Genomic DNA, 23,655 nt, shown 5'->3' on the forward strand with positions numbered 1-23,655 from the left:
CAGACTTGGATCCTGTGTTCAAGACACCCAAACCCCTCACTATGGCACCACCCTTTTAACCATTTATTAACCTGTCTGTTCCTCTTAGCTTTTTTTAGGTCCTCCCCTGTATCCTGTAGAATTGATGAAAAGACTATCTGAGCTCCAGAGCCCCTAACCACCTCCCCCAGGTCTCTGTAGTCCTTCTTTATGTTCCCCAGGCTACTCCTGTCTATATCCCTAGCGCCCACATGTATCACCAGAAGTGGGTAATAGTCCGTGGGACTTACTAGAGCAGGCAGCCTCTCTGCTACATCCCTGATCCATGCCCCTGGTAGGCAGCACACCTCCCTTGAGACGGGGTCAGGCTGACAGACAAGTGCTTCTGTCCCTTTCAAAGCACAGTCCCCTACTACTACGATCTGCTGCTTTTTCCTGGCAGCACCAGTAGATATCTTCTTTACCAGTGCATCAGCCGGCTGTTTCTGGCTCGAGTGCGTTACCTCATTAGCCCCCTGCAGGACAGCAAAGCGGTTCTGAGTGGGGACAACAGCTATAGGAGGAAGCCCCTTGCTTTTGATTGTCCTTTTCCTCCTTTGTTTGTTTGTTGTTTTTTTTTTTGTTACTAATTCCCAGCATCCTGGATTAATGGCCTCCTTCTTTCCATCCCTGGCAGTGTTCAAGACCAGGTTGGATGAGGCCTTGGGTGATATGATTTAGTGTAAGGTTTCCCTGCCCATGGCAGGGGGGTTGGAACTAGATGATCTTAAAGTCCTTTCCAACCCTAATGATTCTATGATTCTATGAGCTAGAGGCAAGCTTGAGGCCCCTGCACATTTTGGGCTGGGACCAAGCATTCCTGCTTCCTCTCAGCTTCCCTGATATCTTGCAGTCTATTAACAGCATCCCGCAGCTTAGCCACCCCAGGGAGAAGACCATCCCCAGGGAGAAGACCACCCCAGGGGAAGACCTCTTCCAGGGAGCACCGAGTGCAGCCCTGCCCATTGTGCACCATTCCCTCACAAGACCAGTGCAGGCACTCTCTACACTCCAAGCTCTGCACTGCAGCCTCCCCTGTCATTGGCTCTGTCTGGGTGCCTACACCAGCCACCGCCTGGGTAGCCAGAGCAGAGCTCCCAAACCGGGCCCCGGTCATACGACGAGTGCTCACCGTCCCGCTCGCCTGCCTGAGCAAACGGCCGCGCAAACTGCCTCCATGTGCTCCTGGTTGCTCGCACTCCCTGGGGCAGGATTTTAACCAGTCAGGGCTGGTGTAGCTGCTCCTCACTCTGCCCCCTGTGAGTCAGCTGCTTGCGTCAGCTAAGCTTCGAGCTCCTGGGCAGGTCCTGTCGAGGACTTGAGGCTCCCTCGGTGGCTCTTGTTGCTCTGAGTTGAGGCTCCTGGACGCTTATCTCACCCCCACTACGGTGTTGAAGGCGTCCTCTCTCGAGCTACTCACCTCAGCAGTTGATTGCGATGGGGATCACCATGTTGGTACACATACAGAGTTTGTTTTACCCACGACCATTTTGTCTGATTTCAAGATTTAAGCAGAGTCAGGTTTGGGTCTTGTCTGGGGTTAAACGACGATATAGGAGGACCAAGACATTTTCCTGGAGGCAGGACAGCCATGAGTGGTAGGGTGTTTGGGATAGTATGGGCAAGTATCTAGGTCAGTGTGTCCCTCCAATACTTTGGAAATTCACCACTCGGGGTGGTCGGGACTCGGGGGTCTCCAGCGGTGCAGGCGTCCGTGTGCTGCAGTGGGAGCCTCGCTCGGCTCGTTCTGCTCTCTGTTCCTGCCCCACACCAAGATTCTGCTTGATCACCGACACCGTAAAGATAATAGAATCAACCAGGTTGGAAAAGACCTTTAAGCTCATAAAGTCCAACCGTTCCCCAGCACTGCCCAGGCCACCACTAACCCATGGCACTGAGGGCCTTGTCTACACGATGTGTGAGCACTTCCAGGGACAGTGACTCCACTACTGCCCTGGGCAGCCTGTTCCAATGCCTGAGCATTGGATTATAATGAGCTAGAACGTCCTTTGTGCCTGCGCAGTGACCCCTCTGGTCATGGGCAGGGGTCTTCAAGATGAAGTAAATGAGTCTTCCTCTCCTTGAACTTTTCACCTTTTAGTCTTCACGTATGGTTTGGTCAGTGTCCCAGCCATAAACCATCTGCTTCTCTCCCTTCAGAGGTCTGCTTTTCCTTATTAATAGCTGCTTATCAGTGGAATCAAGCATCTGCTTTTCCTTGTCAATAGAACCAGGTGTCTGCTTTTCCTTATCAATAGTTAGTGCCTTTGTTCTGCTTAGTTGGCATGATAGGTACAGACAACACTTTTGTTTAAGCAAGCAAATTCCTCTAACCCCCTTGTACATTGGTTAACCCTGTATCAAGTACAAAATGAGTGTAAGAAAAACAGGATACAAAACCAGGATGTAGGGATAAGGAGTTTGTTTGATTGAATTTTAGTCTCTGTCTCAAGTGTTGTAACTGAGCGGAGTGTGTCTGTGGGATACCGTGTGTGTGTGAATGTGAGATTGATAATGGAAAATCAGCAGAGTGGAGAGATCTTGAAAAAGAGTCCTTTAGAGTGCATTTTGGCAAATTGGAAAGAACTGGGAGGGTCTTCTGGGGGCTCAGTAAATAAGAAAACATTGGTAAAATATTGTAACCAGTGGTGGTCTTTGTACACTCTGGAAGATCAGGAGATATGGCCTAAAAATGGAACTCTGAACTATAATACATTGTTACAATTAATGTTGTTTTGAGGCGGCAAGGAAAATGGGATGAAGTAATGTATGCAGATATGTTTTTCACTTTAAGAAACCACCCAGAGTGACAGACGCAATGCAAAATTAATATAGCTCTGCCAGATTCCTTAATTTTGGCTTTGGAAAAGGACAGGGAAAAACTGAAAGTTAAGCTGGAGAGATGTTGTTCAGCTTGTGATATCAGGGAAAATTATGTATCACAAGTACCTCTGAGAGGAGCACCCTCTGCATCTGTCCAATCTGATATTGATAAGGAGGAAGAGATTGCTGTCACTGGCAACAAGCAGCACATTAACATTCACAGTTAAGAAAGGGTTAAAACAGAAGTGCTGTTGCAGAGGCAGGCATCTGCAGCAGCTGCAGAGCAGGGTGAGCAACTGTGAGGAAAAAAAAGAAGGGAAAACTGTGGAGGCAGTGTTCTTACAGGAGAATGGATAATTGGTACATAAACTCTGAATAATCTTGAAAGATACAGCAAGGCTATGAGAGGCCCAAGGAAGCCTAAGCAAGCAAGATAAGAAGCAGCTGGATTTCACCGAATTAATGAGAACTGTGGACTGTTGGCAAGCTTTCGAGGTCAAGTTCCCACACCTGTGTTTAACCAATTATATGCTAGTTGCAAAGGGTCTTCAAGACATGTATCTAATCATAATATGCCAAATCACTGTAAGTGCATGTAAGAAATAGTATTTAAGGGGTTAAGGCTTTGTAATAAAGGGCTTTTTGTCTGATCATATTGATCTCTGACTGAGTCCATATATATTCTGCGGCAATTGGCGCCCGAACAGGGACCCCCCCTTATTTTTCATATTGAAGCTGAAAGAATTAAAGCGCGTGGCACCGAAGAAAGTGGAAAACGCGGAGCCGCAGGGACGTCGGCTGGGTTTGATCCGGCAGGACCAGGACTGGGAGGTAGTCGCCTCGGAACAGAGCCTAGTGAGCCCGGAAGACACTGCGCAGTGCAAATAAGGTGACAGCCAACAGGGTCTGGAAGAGGGTTAGGATGGGAAAAAAAAAAAAAAATGGTCATCCTTAAGCTCTTCCAGCATATCCTCTCAGTGAGAGGGATAGAATATGACGATAATCTGTTAAAAAGATTGTTGCTCTGGAGTAAAGAAAAAGAGCTGATCCAGGGGGTTAATGAAGCTTTTGAACTCGGGACTTGGAAAAAAAATTGGGGCACGCCTGTGGGATCAAGTTACTTGTGGGTTTAAGGAGGCGAAGTCTCTTGCTGCCCCCTGGTTACTACTGAAAGGGACTCTAGCCGCAATGAAGGCTGAGAAACAGGCGGCAAAATCCGTTTTTACAGCTCTCTCTGACTCGCCTTCACAACAGCAGGGCTCGGCACCTACATTAGATTCAGCACCCGGTGCTACAGCTATGGTAGTGTCGTCTGTTTCGGGCATAAAACATTACGGTCAAAAACCGGCGCACAGTACAGTACGAGAGTTTGAGGACCCTGCGCCTTTCCCCTATCCTTTGTCGACAATGCCTTTACCGGCAGTAGCTCCAGCTGATACTCGGGAGCCAGTATCGGCTACTGAGCAACTGAAACAAACTGATGTTAACCCTTTTTGTGCTGCTACTGCCCCTAAACTTAATCTCCAAGATTTTTTGCCGGGGTGGGAGTCTCCTAAGGAGGAGAGTGTAACTCCAAATAAATACCCACCTCCGCCACATACACCACCGCTTGCATCGCTCCCACTGGAGCTGCAAAATGAGTGGAACTGGGGACAATGGACAAAATCCTTAGATAAGCAATTGCAGGACTTGCGGGACCGTCTGGACAAATTGGGGGAGGAGAGGCAGCAAGCCCCAGAAAGAACAGAAAAACCAGATATGATCAGTCCGTGTGATGTGCCCTTACCACCGACTCCTACATCTAATAAAGCTAATCCGAGTGCCATGAGATGGCGAGGCTGCATTCAGGATGCAATTATAGACGGTACTATTTTACCGATAGATGTTCCTGTTGCATTCCCTTCTATTATAAATTCTCAGGGACAGTCTGTCTGGACTCCTATGAACTGGAAAGCTATGAAAGAAATTAAGGGAGCAATAACTCAGTATGAGTTGTCTTCCTCATATACACAGCAAATGTTATTTGCTTTCTTTTCTAGTAATGTTCTAATTCCAAATGATTGTCTCAGAGTGGCTGCAATTTTATTAACTCCTTCACAGCTCCTGCATTTTAAAAGTGGGTTTGAGGAGCTTGCTGCAAGGGCTGCAGATGAGAATTCAGAGTGTAATCCTCATCACCCTTTGCACGGTGTTTCATCTGAAATGTTATTGGGAAGGGGACAATTTCACCCTGATGGAGTACAAGCTCGTATGAAATTGAAGTTTTACAGCAAGCACAGCCATTGGCTTTAGCTGCTCTGAAAGCTGTGCCGGAAGCAGGAAAGCCTAATCCTTCATATACATCAGTAAAGCAGGGACCTACTGAGCCCTATATGCAATTTATTGACAGATTGACAGAGGCTATCAAAAAGAATATTGATCTGGCATCTAATGCTAAAGAATCGATGCTTATGTCTCTGGCTATGGAAAATGCTAACCCAGCTTGTAAGCATATTTTGCAGGTTTTGCCAAAATCTGCTGGTCTTCAAGAAATGATGGATGCATGTTCTAAAGTGGGCACAGCAGAGGAAAAGTCTGGATTCATGGCTACTGCCTTCGCCGCTGCTGTTAAACCCCTTCTACAACAAGGTCAGGGTGATTGTGGGGTGTCCTGGGTTCAGCAGTAGCAGTCATGTTTCTCCTCCTTGGTAGCTGGTGCAGTGCAGTGTTTTGACTTTCAGCTCCAGAACAGAGCTGATAGCGATATTTTGGTTTGGCTAAGGACTTTGTGAGCCTCATGCTCTGCCAGGGAGGAGGGGAAGCCAGGAGGAAGCAGAGACAGGACACCTGACCCAAACTGACCAAAGAGGTATTCCATACCACAGCACGTCATGCCCAGGATGTAACTGGGAGTTAGCCGGAAGGGGCTGAGAGTCTGCAGGGTTGGAGGAGGTATCGGTCGGTTCTTGATTGGGGCTGGGGGGGCAAGTTATCGGTCGGCTGGTGGTGAGGTGTTGTATTCCCTTGTTATTTCCTTTATCATTATTATCATTGGTGGTAGCAGTAGTGATTTGTGTTATACCTTAGTTACTAAACTGTTCTTATCTCAACCCGTGGGAGTTGCATTCTTTTCGATTCTCCTCTCCGTCCCTCCGGGAGCAGGGGGAGGGCAACAAAGGAGGGGGAAGTGAGCGAACGAGTTACCTGACTGGGTTTAAACCACGACATGGGGGTACTAAAGGTATGAGATGTTATAAGTGTGGACGGATGGGACATTTTAAAAAGCAGTGTACTGTAATGAAAATTAGTTCAGCAACCCGACCCCCTCAGTGTGGTGTTACTGATTTTGCAGAAAAATGTATTAAATGTGGCAAATTTGGCCACAAGACAATTGAATGTCCTTCAAAGTTTAAATAAGACGGAACCCCGTTGGGAAACTTGAATGTGAGTGCGATGCCACCCTGCGCAACAACACAAAATGAGGGTGTCTGGACTGCATCCCCTCCGCCACCGCAGGGAGTGCCGGAGTGGACGTGGCAACAGCAATAGATTTTACCATAACTGACACTTCTGTTCATTGTATTCCATCTAAATTAAATGGGCCTCTTGGGCATGGGTTATGTGCTTTGCTACTGGGACGATCATCAGCATCAAGGAAAGGAATCTTTGTATTACCCGGTGTAATTGATGCTGACTATACTGGTAATATTGGGATCATGGTGCAAACGCATGCTCCTCCGGTCAACATCCCTGAAAATTCAAAAATAGCTCAAATCTCAAATGATGATCTGACCGATCTCATGCCCCTTCTAAAGGGTGAGTCAAAGGCAGAACAAAAAAGAGTTCTATCAAAAGCTCAGTATGAGGCCTTAGATCACATCATGACAAAAATCACTAATCTTGTCCCGATTGTCAAGGCCAAGCAGTAGGTATAGGCCTTGGAGTCAACCCTCGAGGCCTCTAGCCTCTTCAGCTTTGGCAAATGGATGTGACTCTGTCCTGGGTTCAGCAGTAGCAGTCATGTTTTTCTTTTGTGTTAACTGGTGCAGTGCTGTGTTTTGACTTCCAGCTTGAGAACAGTGTTGGTGAAGCCGATGTTTTCAGTTGTTGCTAAGTGATGTTTACCCTGACCAAGGACTCTGTGAGGCTCATGCTCTGCCAGGGAGGAGGGGAAGCTGTGAGGAAGCAGGGACGGGGCGCCTGACCCGGGCTAGCCGGGGAGGTATTCCATACCACAGCACGTCATGTCCGGGGTGGGGGGTAACTGGGAGTTACCCGGAAGGACACAGGCTTCCGGGTGGAACTCGTTTTCTTGGCCGGTGGTATCATGTTCTGTTCCCTTGTTATTTTCCCTTATCAATGTTGTAGTTGATAGTAGCGGTGGTGATTTGTTGCTGGACTGTTCTTGTCTCAACTCGTAGGAGTTGCACTCTCTCGATCCTCCTCCCTGTTCCTCTGGGAGCGGGGAAGGGGAGAGCCCCGGTGCGGGGGGGGGGACGGACACGGACCTCGATTGTTGTCAGCTCGGCACCACTCACTGGGAGTGAGTGAACAAGTTACCTGACTGGGTTTAAACCACGACAGTTATTTTTGGCGCCCAACGTGGGGCACGAGGGGTTGAGATAAGAACAGATCTGACTGGATTGATAGTCACTCGTCACAATGCTGATTTATTGGCTCTCAAGGTTGTTCCTCTTGATCTCACAGTTTCAGTATATCGTATCTTACGTCCATCCGGTATTTGCTGTATTAGTGTTTTTCAAGTGTGGGGCTTGGGCTAAGGTTTTTGTCCCATTGTACTTTATGGTAATGACTTGTAATACAATAGAATCATTGATCATGAATCTGATCTGGCTTATGTTCCCAGTGTGGTCGCCACATTGTGTGTGTTTTCAGTGGTGGGAAGGTCTTTCATATGTTCTTATCAGGGGTATTGGGCATACTGTGACTCATTTAATACAGTCTCTCTGTGATACTCATGAACTAGAAGCTGGTAAAAATAAGTATGTCCAGGTTTCTATCAACCTTTGGAGACCTTTGTAGATATTGCTGGCCACTTCTTCCAGCACAGGCTGGCCACCTGTGTCGGAATGAGTGTGCATTTTTGTCAGTATAAAAGCCCAAGCCTCATGTGCTGTGGGGGAGGCAGAGCCTCTGCGGGGACGCCCACTAAGGTTGAGCCTGCCACCTTGCACTGCAATGATGCTTCTCAGAGCTGTTTTTCTGTTAGTCTCCACAGGGTCCTTATGCCACGTTCTGTACGTGGGACTGTGTAGTGGGAGTAATAATTGTCTTTTTGTGTTTCAAATATTGTACTTGTGTGGAGTGTGCTTGTGGGATCCCACACGTGTGTGTGTGTTGAGGGCAATCGGTGTTTTGTGTATTGTTGGGTTCATGCAAAAATTTTTAATGGATATATGACATTCAGTCAGCTGATCGGAGCTAGCCTAGCTAGAGCCACAGCCGGCACGCTTCAGCGACCGCGAGGGTCAACGGAGATTAGGAAAATCAGAAAGAATAGCGCAGGGAAATCCCGATTCCCGACATCTCCCAATCCCCGAAGCCCCAGCAGCCCTTGCGAGAGAGAGGCTGACGTGGCGGGGGGCGTTCCCACGGTGACGGTGACCACTCCCCTGCTGCTTGCCTTGAGAAAGCCTTTGAGAGGGCAACGACCGGTTGCTGCCCACCGGGCGCAGGGAGGAACAAGCAGGTCGTGTTGCTGACTGTGTTGCTGACTGTGTTGCTGACTGTGTTGCTGACTGTGTTGCTGACTGTGTTGTTGGTGTCCCAGACTGCGGACCAATATGGTTGCCTGCAGAAAGAGAGCTTGCAGTAAGAAGACTGTAGCAACTCAGACAGAGACCCCGTCCCAAACCGTGGCTGTTCAGGTCTCTGGGTGCAGGGAGTGCCAGAGCCTGCTGCTGCCGGGGGAGGGAGGACAGCATTCCACCTGTGTGAGGTGTGAGCAGGTAGAAGATCTGCTTAGCCTGGTGGCAAGACTTAAGGAGGGGGTTGAGACCCTGAGGACCATCAGGGAGTGTGAAAGGGAGATCGACTGGTGGAGTAACTCCCTGGCGTGCCAGTCGGAACGGTTCCAGGGAGATACCCTCCAAAAGGGGAAGGACCCCCTGCCTTCTCACACAGAGGGGGATGGCCCGAGACAGCCCCTGCCCTGTAGCTGTTGCGCAGAGGTAGGGGACCAAAAAGACGACGAGGGTTGGAAGCGAGTTCCAGTTCAGTCTCGTGGGAAACCCTCCCCCATTCCTGCCCTGCTTCCCCAGGTGTCCTTCCGTAATAGGTTCGAGGCCCTGGATCTTGAAAGAGAGGTAGGTGAGAATGTGGGGCAAGGCCAGCCCACAAGGCCACATAGGAAAAGGGGGTCGACTTTGCACCTCAAGACTGCCTCTGTTAAGAAAGAAAGAAGGGTCATTGTAGTAGGGGATTCCCTTCTGAGAGGAACAGAGGGCCCGATATGCAGAGTTGACCCTCATCATAGGGAAGTGTGTAGTCTGCCTGGAGCCCGGATCAGGGATATCACTAGGGCGCTCCCCAACCTGGTGCTCCCGACAGACTACTACCCGCTGCTGGTCTTCCAGACAGGTGGGGAGGAAGCTGCTTCCCGCAGTCTGAGGGGGATGAAGAAAGACTACAGGGCCTTGGGGCGGATGGTGAAAGAGTCTGGGGTTCAAGTGATCTTCTCCTCACTCCTTCCATCTTCCACTGATGATGTGGGAAGGAATGGGAAGATTCAATTCATAAACAATTGGCTTTGAGACTGGTGCTACAGGCAGGGCTTTGGATTCTTTGATGACGGCTGGTTTTATAGGGCACCAGTCTGGACAATGACAAGTTAGAAAGGTTTGTCTCACAGAGGCAAAAGGATGCTGGGGCACGAATTAGCAGGGCTCATTTGGAGAGCTTTAAACTAGATTTGAAGGGGGATGGGGTTGTAGCTGGGCTTGCCCCAGTGGGGCAGCGCTCCAGAATTAATGAAGACTGGGAGGCCTCCTATAATCCTAGGGTGAAATCGGTGTGCTCAGCTCGCTCCCTGAAATGCCTGTACACCAATGCGCGCAGCATGGGAAATAAGCAGGAGGAGTTGGAAACCTGTGTTAAGTCAGGAGAATATGATCTGGTGGCAATTACAGAGACGTGGTGGGACAGCTCACATGACTGGAATATAGTCATGGAGGGCTATGTCCTTTTCAGAAAAGACAGGCCAGCCAGGAAGGGTGGTGGGGTTGCTCTTTATGTGCGGGAGCAACTACAATGCACCGAGTTCTTTCCGGGGACAGATGATGAGCGAGTTGAGAGTCTGTGGGTGAGAATTAAGGGGCAGGCTGGCAGGGGGGAACTGTTGTGGGTGTCTGTTACAGACCACCAGATCAGGGTGAGGAAGTTGACGAGGTCTTCTACAGGCAGCTGAGAGCGGCCTCACAGTCACAGGCCGTGGTCATCGTGGGGGATTTTAACTTCCCTGATGTTTGCTGGAAGGACCACTCGGCAACCCAGCTGCAGTCCAGGAGGTTCCTCCAGTGTATGCATGATAACTTCCTTCTGCAAATGGTAGATGAGCCGACCAGGAGAGGAGCGCTGCTGGATCTCATCCTCACTAACAAGGAGGATCTGGTTGAAGCAGTAAGGGTTGAGGGCTGCCTTGGTTGCAGCGACCACGAGATGGTGGAGTTCAGGATCTTGTGTGGTAGGACTAGTAGAATACCAAGTAGAATTGCAACCCTGGACTTTAGCAGGGCAAACTTTGGCCTTTTCAAGCAATTGCTAGGGGAAACCCCATGGGCAAGGCTGCTTGAAGGTAAAGGGGCCCAAGATAGTTGGTTGACATTCAAGGATTCCTTTTTCCGAGCTCAAGATCGGAGCATCCCGGCATATAGGAAGTCAAGGAAGAGGGCCAAGAGACCTGCGTGGCTAAATAGGGAATTGCTGGGTATGCTCAAGTGGAAGAGGAGAGTTTACAGGTCATGGAAGGAGGGGCTGGCCAATTGGGAGGAATATAAGGCTGCTGCTAGAGGATGTAGGAAGGCAGCTAGGAGGACTAAGGCGTCCTTAGAATTAAACCTGGCGAGAAGGGTCAAGGACAGCAAAAAGAGCTTTTTCAAATACATGGCAGACAAAACTAACACCAGAGGCAATGTAGGCCCACTGATGAACGGGATGGGTGCCCTGGTGACAGAAGATACAGAGATGGCAGAGTTACTGAATGCCTTCTTTGTCTACTCTGCTGCAGGCAGTCCTGAAGAGCCCTGTACCCCTGAGACCTTAGATGAAGTCAGGTCGACGGAGCGGTTTGCCTTAGTTGATGAGGAATGGGTTAGAGATTGGTTGAGCAATCTATGCATCCATAAATCCATGGGTCCAGATGGGATGCACCCGCGGGTGCTGAGGGAACTGGCGGAAGTCATTGCTAGACCACTCTCCATCATCTTTACCAAGTCTTGGGAAACGGGAGAGGTGCCTGAGGACTGGAGGAAAGCAAATGTCACTCCAGTCTTCAAAAAGGGCAAGAAGGAGGACCCGGGTAACTATAGACCTGTCAGCCTCACCTCCATCCTTGGGAAAGTGATGGAACACCTTATCCTTGGTGCCATCTTAAGGCATATCAAGGATAAGAGGGTTATGAGGGGCAGTCAACATGGCTTCACCAGGGGGATATCATGTTTGACCAATCTCTTAGCCTTTTATGAGGAAATAACACGGTGGATGGATGATGGCAGAGCGGTGGATGTAGTCTACCTTGACTTCAGCAAAGCATTTGAGACACAGTCTCCCACAGCATCCTCACAGCTAAATTGAGGAAGTGTGGACTGGATCAGGTAGTGAGGTGGACTGCGAACTGGCTGAAGTAGAGAAGCCAGAGAGTTGTAGTCTATGGGGCTGAGTCTAGTTGGAGGCCTGTAACTAGTGGAGTGCCTCAAGGGTCAGTACTGGGACCGGTATTATTTAATATATTCATCAACGATTTAGATGAGGGAATTGAGTGTACTATCAGCAAGTTTGCTGATGACACTAAGCTGGGAGGAGTGGCTGACACGCCAGAAGGCTGTGCTGCCGTCCAGCGAGACCTGGACAGGCTGGAGAGTTGGGCAGGGAATAACATGATGAAATATAACAAGGGAAAGTGTAGAGTCCTGCATCTGGGCAGGAACAACCCCAGGTTCCAGTATAGGTTGGGAAACGACCTGTTAGAGAGCAGTGTAGGGGATAGGGACCTTGGGGTCCTAGTGGACGACAGGATGACCATGAGCCAACACTGTGCCCTTGTGGCTAAGAAGGCCAGTGGCATCCTGGGGTGTATTAGAAGGTCGGTGGTTAGTAGGTCAAGAGAGGTCCTCCTTCCCCTCTACTCTGCCCTGGTGAGACCCCATCTGGAATATTTTGTCCAGTTCTGGGCCCCTCAGTTCAAGAAGGACAGGGAGCTGCTGGAGAGAGTCCAGCGCAGGGCAACGAAGATGATTAAGGGAGTGGAGCATCTCCCTTATGAGGAAAGACTGAGGGAGCTGGGTCTCTATAGTTTGGAGAAGAGGAGACTGAGGGGTGACCTTATAAGTGTCTATAAATATATAAAGGGGGAGTGTCACGAGGATGGAGCCAGGCTCTACTCAGTGGCAAACAATGATAGGACAAGGGGTAATGGGTACAAACTGGAACACAAGAGGTTCCAGTTAAACTTGAGAAGAAACTTCTTCTCAGTGAGGGTGACGGAACACTGGAACAGGCTGCCCAGGGAGGTTGTGGAGTCTCCTTCCCTGGAGACATTCAAAACCCGCCTGGACACATTCCTGTGTAACATTATCTAGGTGTTCCTGCTCCGGCAGGGGGATTGGACTAGATGATCTTTCGAGGTCCCTTCCAATCTCTAGCATACTGTGATACTGTGATACTGTGATAGCTGTTTAACATTTTTGGCATGAAAGAGGTAATGTAAAAGTGCGGCTATCGGCAGGTATTTATAGTTGCTGCTGAAGCAGGCAGGCAGCTGTAGCTGCTGCTGAACAGGCCGGCTTTTGCAGGGATAAAAAAAAAAATTAAAAAGGAAAAGAGCAATGATGCTGCAAATATGCAGTTTAACTTGTCTACTTCTCAAGAACTGATAACCTGGGGGAGGGAGTATGTTTGTGTCCACCTGTCTACAGGTCCAAGGTCCATGGCGACTGCCTGCAAAGTTTGTCAAGCCTTGCTGTGAACTCGACAAGACAAATGGAAAAACCTGATGCTTCAGCTACAGGAGCTGACCGTGAATACCCCAAGCAGAATGAGATAGAGGAAGAGAAAGAACGAATAACTGCAAAACATCACTTGGGGGCAAATGAAAAGTAGCATCCTAAATATGTGTGTTTGTAAAGTAGCTATTATTAGAGGTTGTGATTTTGTGTATAAAACCACCTGTATTTACTAGCTAGTTGCTAATAAGAAACTACACCTTGTATTGTATAGATTTGTCACTTGTAAAAGAGATATTGGAGTATGGAAATTTGCAGTAGCTGCTAGAAAATGCTAAGGCAAAAGCTAGAAAAATTTTAATACAATGGTAGTCTTACAAAGCAGGTAATGGAACAAATTTAAGAGGGGGGGAGAATTCCACTGGTAAGAAATGTCTTTGGCTAGTCCCTCGCTTCCATCAGCATCTTCAGCATGCTGCTGCACCCTGTAATAGTTACTCTGCTAATGTAAATTTGTGTGTGCCTTGCTGTAGTAGCAGCTCGTTACTGGATGAAGCAGGTGAAACTGTATTGACAACAAGGTGCAAGGACTGAGGCTGACAAAATGCCTGCTACCACAATCAAGGGCAAGACTGGGTTGGCCTCTGTGTTTGCCACCAAGAAGAGCCTTTAGCTCTGCTGTTGGCTGCAACCCAGCAGGCGTGGAGTGGTGGGGACACATGCCATGCCAGACCTTGATGTGAAGGATGGCCTCCCCTGTTAACAGAGATCCATACAGCAGAAAAAAGGGGCAGGCCCAGCAGCCTGTAGTCGGCATATATTGGAAGTATGATCTAGGCCAAATCCCCTGTTCAAGTAGAGTCATCCAAACCATATATAAAACAAAAAGGGGGAGATGTGGAGGCAGTGTTCTCACAGGAGAATAGATAATTGGTACATAAACTCTGAAATTCTTGAAAGATACATCAGGGCCATGAGAGGCCCGAGGAAGCCTAAACAAGCAAGATAAGAAGCAGCTGGATTTCACCAAGTTAATGAGAACTGTGGACTGTTGGCAAGCTTTTGAGGTCAAGTTCCCACACCTGTGCTTAACCAATTATATGCTAGTTGCAAAGGGTCTTCAGGACAAGTATCCAATCATAATATGCCAAATCACTGTAAGTGCATGTAAGAAATAGTATTTAAGGGGTTAAGGCTTTGTAATTAAGGGCTTTTTGTCTTATTGTATTGATCTCTGACTGAGTCCATATATATTCTGCAGCAGAAAACTAAGGGGGAAAGGAGGGGAGCTCGGGTAGCTCCTGTGTTCGAGCGTGGGATGAGTGCTGGGGAGGCAGAGGTGGAGGAGGGATGTCGGGCGGAGTTGGGGAAGGGGGCTCTTCTTTCTGTGGAACTGGTTTGGTGTTCATGCTATGGGGAGTTTGGACTTTGGAAGTGAGACTGCCCTGAGGGGGAGCGCCATGGGGTGGCTTCGGTGAATGAATTGGAGCTAGACTGACAGAGACCTGGGGAATCTACACTAGCAGATCCACTGGTGTTGTGGTTTAAGCTCAGCCGTAAATCAGACACACAGTCTCTCACTTACTCCCCCCCTTCTTCCCTCCCCCCACTCCCAGAGCGTTGGGTAGAAGGGAAAGAATGTAACTCCCACAGGTTGATACAAGAACAGTCCAGTAACTAAGGTATAACACAAACCACTACTGCTACCAGCAATAATAATAATAATAATAAGGGAAATAACAAGGGAAGAGAATACAACCGCTCACCACTCGCCCACTGATACCCAGCCCGACCCAGCAGTGATCTAACCCTTCTGGGTAACTCCCAGTTTACATCCCAGGCATGACATGCTGTGGTATGGAATACCCCTTTGGCTAGTTTGAGTCAGGTGTCCTGTCTCTGCTTCCTCCCAGCTTCCTCTTCTCCCTGGCAGAGCATGAGACTCAGAAAGCCCTTGGTCAGACTAAACATTTGAGTAGTAACTAAACGCATCAGTGTTATCAGCGCTGTTCCCAGGCTGAAAGTCAAAACCACAGCGCTGCACCAGCTAGGAGGGAGAAAAAATGACTGCTACTGCTGAACCCAGGACAGTATCCATCCCTTATTCCATACCATTCACGTCATGCTCAGATTCCAAGTTTTCAATATACCATCACTCTTATCTAATATATATACATATATATATACACCCACACAGAGAGAGAGAGAGAGAGATGATTCCTTAGTGTATGGACCAATCCCTATAAAGCTGCTGAGTTCATCTAGTCCATGATGTGGCTTTCCATCTCTTGTAGCAGTCTTTCAGAGCAGGAGGGGCGGTGTGCAGTGCTCACACTCGTAAATAAGCTCAGCAATAGTGTCCATTGCTAAGTCCACCCCTCGATCATGAGTGCATCTGTAGGTTGCATCTCTGCCCTGATGATCTGAAGTGTCATGGGCCCACCAGGCTTAAAATAATTCACCCTCCCTTTCAGCAGTTTTTGCAACTTGTCGCTGGGGATTCCATACAGCTGCCTTCCATCTCCGGCGCTTCCAAAGCACTGGAGCGGCCCAGTGGACTAGATACTCGTGCATACTGTCCCACACACCCTGCCACTCATGACTATCCAGCCTTGGGGAAAATCTCTTGGTCCTCCTATATCATTGTCTAACCTTAGACAAGACCCAAACCCAACTCTGCTTAAATTTCGAGATCAGACAAAATGGTCGTGGGTAAAACACACTCTGTATGTGTGCCAACATGCTGATACCCATCATAATCAGCAGGTAGGTCCCAAGGGTACACAAAGGCTGTTCAAAACCTTCAGAACTCTCAAATGATGCTGCTGTACTTGTCACTGGGGCTGGTGTAGCTGCTGTGCTTTCTGGCTCTCTCACCACCAGCTTCTCTTTTTCTGAGTCCAGCTCTTCCTCCTCTGCCTTGCTGGGAAATGCTGTGTGGTCTCCTGCGTCCTCCACTTGTCCCAGGTGCCTGAGGCTGGACCCAGCTGAGGCTCCCCAAGGTGGTATCTTGCTCTCCACATCCTCCTGGGGCTCGGGCTTGCAGGGCTCAGCGTGCAGCTACTGGGAGATGCTCTCGACCGCCGCATGGCTCGGTTCGTCTGCCGCCTACTCCTGCTGCTTGGCAGCCGCCTCCTTCCCCTCCTCAACCGCCCTGACCTCCTCCATGGGAAGCTGCCCCCTCCCTGCCTCCTGGTCCCAGGGGCCACTCTCCCAGGCTGGTTTGGCTGCCAGCAGCTCCTGGGGCCTCTCTGCCTTGGCTTCACTCAGCCTCACATTGACAGAGGCGAGGACGAGGGCCAGGACAGTGAAGAGCAGCGTGATGGCCAGGTACGATTCCATGGCCACATCCATCCCACCCTGCTGCTGGAGCCCGCCCGTATTACAAGTCATTACCATGAAGTACAATGAAGCAAGAACCTTAGGCCAAGCCCCCCATCTGATAAACACTAACACAGCAGATACCATCTGTATGTAAGGTATGACATGCTGAAACTGTGAGATCAAGAGCAACAACTTTGAGAGCCCATAAATCAGCATTGTGACGAGTGACTATTAATCCGAATCAATGAATGCGTATCACAAATATGATTCGACACACTCCGGTCAGATCTGTCATTATCTCAACCCTTTGAGCCCCAAGTTGGGCACCAAAAAGAACTGTTGTGGTTTAAGCTCAGCTGTAAATCAGCCACACAGTCCTTACTCACTCTACCCCTTCTTCCCTCCTCCCGCTCCCAGAGGGATGGGGAGGAGAATCAAAAGAATGTAACTCCCATGGGTTGAGATAAGAACACTCCAGTAACTAAGGTATAACACAAATCACTACTGCTACCACCAGTAATAATAATGATAAGGGAAATAACAAGGGAAGAGAATACAACCGCTCACCACCTGCCGACCGATAATACCCAGCCCAACCCAGCAGTTATCTAGCCCTTCCGGGTAACTCCCAGTTTACATCCCGGGCAAGATGTGCTGTGGTATGGAATACCTCGTTGGCTAGTTTGAGTCAGGTGTCCTGTCTCTGCTTCCTCCCAGCTTCCCCTCCTCCCTGGCAGAGCATGAGACTCAAAGTCCTTGGTCAGAGTAAACATTACTGAGCAGTAACTAAAAACATCAGTGTTATTCTAAACTCTAGTTCAATTAGTGAAAAAACAATATCAGCTCTATCTTAAGAATAATCCTAAAACTGAAAATAGAAATCGAATTGGGAGAATTTGGAGAGGAAGTTATCTGGGACAGCAGTGGCAAATAGATTTTTCTGAATTACCAAGAAAAGGAGGTTATCGATATTTGTTGGTGTTAACACATACTTTTTCAGGCTTGCCAGAAGCATTCCCTTGTAGGATAAATAATGCAAGATAAGTAATTAAAACATTATTAAATGAGATAATACCTCATTTTGGAGTACTAGTGGCAATTTCAGAGGCTCACACTTCAGTGCAAAATTGTCACAAGTAATTAAGAAAAGATTAGAAATTGATTGGCAACTACATGTTCCAAACAGGCCTCAGCCCAGTGGACAAGTAGAAAAGGTGAACCATCTGATCAAACAACAGATTAGTAAAATATGTCAGGAAACAAATTTATATTGGTACCAAGCTTTACCACTGGCTCTATTGAGAATTCGAAATAAACCTTGGTCGAAAGAAGAGGTTAGTCCATTTGAAATTCTATATGGAAGACCATATCAATCCCAGTTTAAAGGAGAAAGTCTTCAGGAAATGGGAGAAGGCTATCTCCAACAGTTTCTAGTCAATCTGGGAAAACAATTAGAAGAAATAAATAAGATAATATTAGGGACAAAAGCGAGAGGTTTGGATTATCCGATTCAGGCTTTCAGATCTGGAGACTGGGTTTATATTGAGAACTTTTCCAGGAGATCCCCTAGAGGAGAAGTAGAGTGGACCATACCAGGTTTTATTGACCACCTTTACAGCAGTGAAGATAAAGGAACAACCTTCTTGGATACATTATTCAAGAATAAAGAAAGCACCAGAGCCAGAGAAGACATGGCAGATAGAACCTTCAGGACCCTTAGGTATGAAATTGCATTGGTCATAATTTGGACTCATATGATAACTGGCGTACAAGCTTGGGACCAAAACTTATACCTGAAATTAATGCAGAATGTTACTAAGGTTTTTAATTGTAGTGACTGTTGGGTGTGTGCATAGTTGCCTAAATCAGGAGAAGATCAGGGCCTTCCATTAATTGGAATTCCAATTCTTAACACTATCTCATGGACAAATTTGTGGTTGAACACTAGCAATCTATGCCCGAGGGAAAGGTTAAAACTGGGGACAGTTAATCCTAATCCAAGTAACAAATACTATACCTGCACACAAAGATGTATTAAACCAGGAACCAGAGGAGGAGATTGTGTGTTTAAATGCCACAGATGTAGGTCACCATTCAAACTGCAATCTCACTATTAATATAGATAGCATCACAAAATGAAATATATAAACTTTTAAATCAGTTTTAAGTAATGTTAAGTTTGATGGCTTTGTAACAGTAGCAATGGAAAATTACTGAGGTGCATGATTCACAGAGAAATAAAACAACACATAGTACAGCTAGAGAACATACTGAGAATTCTTGTGTAAGACAAACCGTTGTAGTTGACGTGGATTTAGGTCCTTATGACCTTAGTACAAAATGAGTGTAAGAAAAACAGGACAGAAAAACAGGACATAGGGATAAGGAGTGTCGTGGTTTAAGCTCAATCATAAAATCAGCCACACAGTCCTAGCTCACTCCCCCTCCCCTTTCCTCCCCCCACTCCCAGAGGGATGGGGAGGAGAATCAAAAGAATGTAACTCCCATGGGTTGAGATAAGAACAGTCCAGTAACTAAGGTATAACATAAATCATTACTGCTACCAAAAATAATAATAATAAGGGAAATAACAAGGGAAGAGAATACAATACCACCCACCAACTGATACCAATAACTAGCCTGACCCAGCAGAGAACTAGCCCTTCTGTGTAACTCCCAGTTTACATCCTGGGCATGACATGCTGTGGTATGGAATACCTCTTTGGCTAGTTTGGGTCAGGTGTCCTGTCTCTGCTTCCTCCCGGCTTCCCTCCTCCCTGTCAGAGAATGAGGCTCAGAATGTCCTTCGTCAGAGTAAACATTACTGAGCAACAACTAAAAGCATCAGTGTTATCAGCGCTGTTCCCAGGCCGAAAGAAAAAATGCCTGCTACTGCTGAAGCCAGGACAAGGAGTATCTGGGAATAGCAGGTGTCCAGGACGGGCTGCAGTTAAACTAACTAATAAATAGAAGAACAGGATGATTGCTGTGTCTGTGGTGTTAACAAACCAATTAAGCTGGTATAAACATCTACTGCGCATGCTTCAAAGGCTGCCAGAAGTGATGAAGATTGTTGGAAGAAGTAAACGGCCCTCAGAGACCACCACCACATTCCTGTACGCATGCGGGGTACTTTCTGGAAAATGACGTAATATATACGTAGCCTCATGAATATGTATGTATACCTAGTGGCTATATAAGGACGGCTTGTGTAGCAGTACTGGGACGCACGTTAAGAGGAGCTATCCCCCATGTCTCCCAGCGCCACAATGAAGAATACCTGCTTGTCAGCTTGAAAACTTTGTTGGCAAGTTTGTTCCTGGAGTTTTTCTCTGAATCAATTGTAAGGTTGGTGAAGCACTGGAATGGGTTGCTCAGGAAGTCCTTATCGTAGGAGTTGGAGTAAAATCAGCTATTCTAGTCCATGTGGAAAGCTGATCACCAAAATCTGAAATGATGGAAGGGCTAAGATTGTCTTTGAACTCTCAGAGTTGACAACTCACTTGAGGAGACAGAGGAGCTGGGAGAGAGAATAGAAGAGAGGATTTTCCTGGGTTCAGAAGTAGCAGTCATTTTTCTCCTTCTTAGTAGCTGGTGCAGTACTGTGGTTTTGACTTTAGTCTGGGAACAACGCTGATAACGCTGATGTTTTCAGTTGTTGCTAAGTAATGTTTACTCCGATCAAGGACTTTTCAGACTCATGCTCTGCCAGGGAGGAGGGGCATGGGAAGCCGAGAGGAAACAGAGACAGGACACCTGACCCAAACTAGCCAAAGGGGTATTCCATACTACAGCACGTCATGCCTAGTATAGAAACTGGGGGGAGCTATCTGGAAGGCCCGAAATACTGCACGGGTGAGGCTGGGTATCGGTCAGGTGGTGGTGAGCAATTGTATTGTGCATCACTTGTGATTATTGGATTCTTTTCCTTTTCCTCTTTTAGTTTTATAATCTCTTGCCTTGTTATTTCCCTTGTCATTATTATTATTGGTGGTAGCAGTAGTAGTTATGTATTGTACCTTAGTTACTGGACTGTTCTTATCTCTACCCATGGGAGTTACATTCTTTTAATTCTCCTCCCCATCCCACCAGGAGTGGGGGGAGGCAAGAAGGGGGGAGTGAGTGATCGGCTACGTGGTTCTGAGTTATCGGCTGGGCTTAAACAACAACATGTTATGTTGAGGACACCAGAACTGTACACAGTACTCCATGTGAGGTCTCACAAGAGCAGAGCAGAGGGGCAGGATCACCTCCTTCGACCTGCTAGTCACGCTCCTTTTGATGAAGCCCAGGATACAGTTGATTTCTGGGCTGTGAGCACACACTGAAGCCAGCTCATGTTTACTTTCTCAGCAACCAATGCCCCCAAGTCCTTCCCCATAGGGCTGCTCTGAATCTCTTCTCTGCCCAACCTGTAGCTGTGCCTGTGATTGCTCTTACTCAGGTGTAGGACCTTGCACTTGGCATGGTTAAACTTCATAAGGCTGGCATCAGACCAGCCCACCTCACAAGCATGTCGAGGTACTTCTGGATGGCATCCCTTCCCTCCAATGCAACAACCGAACCACAGAGCTTGGTGTCATCAGCAAACTTGCTGAGGGCTGAGACAAGGGGAGGCAAAAAATTACAAAATGGAATATATAAACCTTTAGAGCCAGTTTTAAGTAATGTTAAGTTTGATGGCTTTGTAACAGTAGCAATGGAAAATTACTGAGGTGCATGATACACAGAAGAAAAAAAAAGTAGAGTACAGCTAAAGAACATACAGAGAATTCTCGTATAAGATAAACCGTTATAGTTGACGTAGTTTTAGGCCCTATGACCTTAGTAAAAAATGAATGTAAGAAAAACAGGCTAGAAGAACAGGACACAAGGATAGGGAGTATCTGGGAATGGCAGGGGTCCAGGATGGGCTGCAGTTAAACTAACTGATAAGTAGAAGAACAAGAGGATTATTATGTCTGTGGTGTTAACGAACCAATTAAGCTGGCATAACCATCTACTGCGTGTGCTTCAAAGGCTGCCAGAAGTGATGAAGATTGTTGGAAGAAGTAAACGACCCTCAGAGACCACCACCACAATTCTGTACGCATGGGGGAAACTTTCTGGAATACCCCTTGGGCTGGTTTGGGTCAGGTGTTCTGTCTCTGCTTCCTCCTGGCTTCCCCTCCTCCCTGGCAGAGTATGAAACTCAGGAAGTCCTTGGTCAGAGTAAACATTACTTAGCAACAACTAAAACATCTGTGTGTTAACAGCACTGTTCTGAGACTGAAGTCAAAAACACAACACTGCACCAGCTACTAAGAAGGAGAAAAATGACTGATACTGATGAACTGAGGACACCCCCAAAAAACTGCACTGACAAAGACATCTCTTTGCATACCATGAAGTTCCTGCAGGACAATGATCATCTTCCCACCCTTTCACCAGAAGCACCCACCCAGTCCAGATCAAAGGAACCAGACTCCAGCTCTGAGCTCACAGCACTTCAGCCTGTTTCCTAAATTGAGCAGCAGCTCTGGTACAGCTCCAGTAATCCCTCGATGCGGTGAGGCAGATTGCAGCCTTTGGGGAAACCTCACAGCTTCCCAGCCATCCTGGAAAACTGGTGTCTGTCATTGCTTCATCAAGGAGCTGGTGAGCAGCACACCAGTGAGTCAGAGCTATACTACTTCTGATACTGTAATTCATACCAGCCTCACTGCAAGGCACCACAGATTTGACTAAACCTGCTCCAACTCTGTTTATGTATCATTTTCAAACCCAGATACACACCCACACGTGTCTCTGCACACACATATGTGTGTGTGCATCCACTTAAAAGGGATTCCTTCTTTTTTCACATGCAAGTGAAAGAAACTGCTCTGGAATTAATAAATAACTATGAACAACCAAGCTCCTGGGTGTCGTGGTTTAAACCCAGACAGGTAATTTGTTCACTCACCCCCCCCCCCCCTTCTTTCCCTCCCCCTACTCCCAGAGGGACGGAGAGGAGAATCGAAAAGAATGCAACTCCCACGGGTTGAGATAAGAACAGTTTAGTACCTAAGGTATAACACAGATCACTACTGCTACCATCAGTAATAATAATGATAAAGGAAATAACAAGGGAAGAGAATACAACACCTCAGCACCAGCTGACCAATAACTCGCCCCCCAAGCCCGACCAAGCTCCGACCGATACCTCCTCCAACCCTGCAGTCTCCCAGCCCTCCGGCTAACTCCCAGTTACATCCTTGGGCATGACGTGCTGTGGTATGGAATACCTCTTTGGTCAGTTTGGGTCAGGTGTCCTGTCTCTGCTTCCTCCTGGCTTCCCCTCCCCCCTGGCAGAGCATGAGGCTCACAAAGTCCTTGGCCAAACCAAAACATCCTTGTTATCAGCTCTGTTCCCGAGCTGAAAGTCAAAACACTGCACTACACCAGCTACCAAGAAGGAGAAAAATGACTGCTACTGCTGAACCCAGGACATTATCCACCCCTTATTCCATACCATTCACGTCATGCTCAGATCCCACATTTTCAATATACCATCACTCTTATCTCAGTGCACTCTTATCTTAGTGCATGGACCAGTCCCTATAAAGCTGCTGAGTCCATCTAGTCCATGATGTCAGGCTCCATCTCTTGTAACAGTCTTCCAGAGCAGGAGAGACTATGTGCAGTGTTCACATTCATGAATAACCTGGGCAATAGTGTCCATTGCTAAGTCCACCCCTCGATCATGAGTCCATCTCTGTGTTGCATCTCTGCTCTGATGGCCTGAAGTGCCATGGGCCCACCAGGCTTAAAATAATTCACTGTCCCCTTCAGCAGTTTCTGCAGCTTGCTGCTGGGACTCCATACAGCTGCCTTCCATCTCCGATGCTTCCAAAGCACTGGAGGGGCCCAGTGGACTAGATACTTGCCCATACTGTCCCACATGCCCTGCCACTCATGACTGTACAGCCTTGGAGAAAACCTCTTGGTCCCCCTATATCGTCGTCTAACCCCAGACAAGACCCAAAACCGACTCTGCTTAACTTTTGAGACCAGACAAAATGGTGGTGGGTAAAACACACTCTGTGTGTGTGCCAACATGCTGATCCCCATCACAATCAGCAGGCAGGTCCCAAGGATACCCAAAGGCCATTCAAAACCTTCAGAACTCTCAACTGATGCTGCTGTACTTGTCACTGTGCTGGCGTAGCTGCTGTACTTGTCACTGGGGCTGGTGTAGCTGCTGTGCTTGCCGGCTCTCCCACCACCAGCTTCTCTTTTCCTGAGTCCAGCTCTTCCTCCTCCACCTTGCGTGGGAAATGCTGCGTGGTCTCCTGCATCCTCCTGGGGCTCG

The 23,655-nt window shown here is 47.8% G+C and overlaps 1 long non-coding RNA gene across 1 annotated transcript in view; it reads left to right on the forward strand.

Moving 5' to 3' along the window:
* LOC133282503 (uncharacterized) overlaps positions 1–21,430 on the forward strand; it is a 55,002-nt gene extending 33,572 nt beyond the window's left edge. Inside the window, exons 2-3 of the long non-coding RNA XR_009747646.1 lie at positions 18,626–18,710; positions 21,206–21,430. This is a non-coding gene — a long non-coding RNA (uncharacterized LOC133282503). The remainder of the gene's footprint in view (positions 1–18,625; positions 18,711–21,205) is intronic.
* Positions 21,431–23,655: the final 2,225 nt, after the last annotated feature.

This window comes from Pezoporus flaviventris, unplaced genomic scaffold (assembly GCF_033815535.1).
Source record: "Pezoporus flaviventris isolate CSIRO_AGI_PZ_B2104156 unplaced genomic scaffold, CSIRO_AGI_Pfla_v1 ptg000125l, whole genome shotgun sequence".
NCBI classification, from domain to species: domain Eukaryota; kingdom Metazoa; phylum Chordata; class Aves; order Psittaciformes; family Psittacidae; genus Pezoporus; species Pezoporus flaviventris.